At 52.8% G+C, this 3,592-nt stretch overlaps 1 long non-coding RNA gene across 1 annotated transcript; it reads right to left on the bottom strand.

Annotated features, from left to right (window-relative positions):
• Positions 1–1,784: 1,784 nt before the first annotated feature.
• On the bottom strand, positions 1,785–2,901 carry LOC103920305. Its single transcript, XR_663787.1, has 3 exons — positions 2,511–2,901; positions 2,254–2,383; positions 1,785–1,936 (listed from the first exon to the last, which is right to left on the bottom strand). It is a non-coding gene; the product is annotated as an uncharacterized LOC103920305 (long non-coding RNA).
• Between the last annotated feature and the right edge of the window lie 691 nt (positions 2,902–3,592).

Below are 3,592 nucleotides of genomic sequence, written 5' to 3'. Positions count from 1 at the left end.
TGGGATGGGGCTTCCTGGGCAGCCTAGAGCCAGCTGGCAGCATGTCCCCCAGCTCCCCGGGAGTCCCAGGGAAGGCAGTGGGGTGCAGGTGCCCCGCACCAGGCAAAGGGGGCCCTTCCCCGGCAAAGCAGGCTGCTGGGGGAGAGGGAGCCAGCCTTGCTGCCCTCCCTGCACGTGCCACAGCCCTGAAGCCAGGGCTGTGGCCGATGGGGCCAGCACTGGAGGGAAGTCCTAGCAACAAACTGCCTCCGTGCAAGAAAAGACGAAAAAATCAAGCCTCCTCCATAACCCTGAACCAGAACAGCAGATCTGGTGTGAGGCTCCTCTCTGGGAGATGTTTTGTGCCCTTCAGAAAGCATTCATTAACGGGGATGAAATATGCAGGCTCATGCAGAAGCCAGCTTCTCTGCGAGCCGGCAGCAGGCTTGGATGGCCAAGACCCAGCATGCTCCCCCTGGAGCGGACAGAGCACGGCTCCCTGAGGGCTGCTCATTCTCAGGCAGCGAGGAGGAGAGGATACGAGCTCTGCTGTTCCTGTCTCAGAGCTCCTTCCTCGGGCAGGCTGCCCGCTGCGGTCAGAGGGTGATTAGTCAGGCTTAGCAGTAATAGTACTCTGTTGAAGGAATGAACTTATTTTCCATTTCATTTGTCGCTGCACCTGCAATGACAAAAATTGGCGTACTGAGCACCTCAAATAACGCACGTTTCTCCAGAACACATTGTCACTTCTGGGAAAACAATGATAAAAATTACAGAGACCTTTCAGGACAACAAGGGCAGCACAAAGACCCCTCCGTGCTGATCTCCTGGCCGTGGTTAGTGGCCAGCATCGCAAGGGGGGGCACAAGCGACTGCGGAGACCCACGTGCGGCAGGCTGCTGCCCCCCGGGGCCTTTTCTGCAGCAGAGGGACTGTGGCCGTGAAGCAGGAGGTTTCTTCCCTGTTTGACTCCGGATCCTGGTAGCATTCCCCCTACCAGCAGCACTGGCTCTGGGGCTCTGAGGCGGGGAGAGGAACCGCTACGAATGCAGCCCGCTGGTGACTTACAGACTACCACCACGCTCCCCCCTTTCCCATCCTTCTCCTCAGGGGAAGGGTCTCTCTCCCTAGCGTTGTTTCTCCAGGACCCAGTAACTCACAACATTAACTCTGTTTCAGCTGCCCCTGATCCCCCCGCAGCACTTTGAGGGAGCTGTACTGCTCGTACCCTTCTGTCAGACTTTGCCTGACGGGCTCACGCTACATCTTTTTCCCTGCAGTATCCTCCGTATTGCTTCTTATGCCTTCAGATACTTGGGTTGCTTGATCTGACTGAGGCACTGGAGAGAAATGAGATGTTCCTCGTGATCTCCAAAGGTCTCTCTCCCGAGTTAATACCGTTACTTAAAGGACTCCTCTATCAATTTGGTCCAGCCAAAAGCTCAGGAGGCTTTTCTGTTTATTTTCCCGGCCTTCACCGTGGGACCACTGAGCATGTATTATCCTTCTCCTTTCCTCGGGATGTTTTTATTACCAAGGAATTTGCACAAATATTTTGCGGTGCATTAGTGCCAGACTAGTGGTCCTTTCTGAGAAAAGTCAGTTTGATCGTATGAACTGATTTAACTGGACAGGTCAGCCAAGCAAGGTGAGCAGGCTCTTGGTGAGCGTGTTTCTCATATTGCTTTGCTTCAACTAGAAGACCTGAATACAGTGACTCACAGAAAAGGAGGAAACAAACCCAACTTTTCAACAGGCTACCCATTCAGCTTGGGACTGTCCGGAGACCAGCTGAAGGCTAAGAACGCTCTTTATTTTATCTGAATTTGTCCTCTCCATCATCATAAAAGCAGGATCAGAGCAAAAAAACAGGTCTTTTTTTTTCTTCCACCAGTGCTTATTTCCTTCCTGAAGCGATAATCCTCAGAGCCATCACAACTGGTTGCTATGGAAGTGACTGAAAGCACAAAGAGAGGATTATGATTTCAGGTGAGAAAACAGCAATGGGCATGGAGGAGCTCCTAAAACCCAGTTCGGCTCTGAGGAGCAACCCTGCAGAGAGGCATTAGAGGACTCTCCCTTTTCTATATGCCTTATTTACGTGTTGGCTCCAGCTCCGCAACAGCAAAGTGTCAGATTAGAGCTAAACAAGTCACACGTAAATAAATGGGGAGGGGGCTAGAAGGGCTGAGGGGAGGGCTCTGTGGGGTTGCTCCCAGCAATGCAAAAGCATCCTGGAAATCTGGGCTCCTTTCTCCCGCACTCAGATCTCACCAAAACGGGACCAATCAGAAACTCCTTCGATCTGGGGGCCGAAGCTGGATCTGGGTTTTTCTGCGGAATTCCTGCAGTGACTCAATAACAGATATCCAGTAGTGTATCCTTTTGTTGCTGAAAGAAGGATCTAAAAATCATGAGATAAACCAAAAGGAGGTGGTTTTATTGAAGGAGGACATTTTATTCCACCAAGGGATGTACTTACACAAAGAGCCCCAAAGGGTGTTTTTGTGAGGGCGGGGGGATGTCCTTACCGAGTCCAGAAGCAGAGCAGCAGCCCCGGAGCCCAGGGCCATGGCAGCCGAGGTGTTGGGGACTGAGACGACAGGCGGGAAAGGCAAGCACGGCCAGCTGGCCAAATACAGAGCTCCATTTCTTTCCTTTTAGCATGCCCCCGTCAAGCCCCGACAGGCCACTGGTGTGAGTAAGGGCGGTCTGATGGAGGGAGGGCAGGCTCGACGAGTGTTTGTGTGTAGCCCTGCTCAGCAAACATCTTCCTCCGCCACGGCTTTTGCTCATATCACACCCATGCCTGCGGAGCAAAGTGGCACTCTGCACGAGGCGGGGTGCGGGCTGCAGGGCCAAAGTGGCTGGAGCCCTGTCTGTGCTATTGCTGCGTGCGGTTAAGCCCAGGTCTGGGAGTAAAGCCCCAGAGACTATGGCAGAGGTGGCTTATATGAGAGCTCAGGTTGTCCTTCCTCCTCCCCACGGCATTGGCCAGGGTCTGTAACACTATACTCATGTCTAGGTGGAGAATATAGCACAGTTTGGCTAGCTAGAGTCTGAAAATACATTAAAAAAAAATTCTCTGCTGGCACAGCTCCGGGAAACTGTGCTAGAAATAACTGTGCTTATGCATAGCTGTCAAAAACAGGCTGTTGCCAGTGCCGCTTGAATGGGAGCGCAGCCAGGACCTCGCTGCCCGGCAAGAGGAACGGGCCGTGTCGGAGGTTTGCTTTTGTCTCCAGAACGAGGATATGTAGATCAAAAGGCAGGGAGGTGTTTTTGCTCCGTGCAGAGGAATTTCCCCGCTTGGCATGTCAGGAGGATCGTGTCCCCACCAGCTCCAGCCTCAGCCATTTGCAGGGCCAAGGTGAGAGAAGGCCACCAAACCCCCACTGCCTTGAACCGCAGCAGAAGAGGTAACCCCAGATGAGTCCTGAGAGGGCATTTGGCAGCAAACTCCTAAGTGGATATTTCCACTTAGACAAACTGCTTTTAATCAGACCGGACAATTTTAGGAACGCTTGGAGGTTGGCTGGCAGTTTTCTTTGGCCAGAGCAGTAGGGCTATCTAGTGAAATACCAGAAAAAGCAGCTACAGGGTCTTATGCGAT

Source organism: Pygoscelis adeliae, unplaced genomic scaffold (assembly GCF_000699105.1).
Source record: "Pygoscelis adeliae isolate BGI_AS28 unplaced genomic scaffold, ASM69910v1 Scaffold154, whole genome shotgun sequence".
NCBI classification, from domain to species: domain Eukaryota; kingdom Metazoa; phylum Chordata; class Aves; order Sphenisciformes; family Spheniscidae; genus Pygoscelis; species Pygoscelis adeliae.
This window is presented reverse-complemented; position numbering and strand designations above follow the sequence as displayed.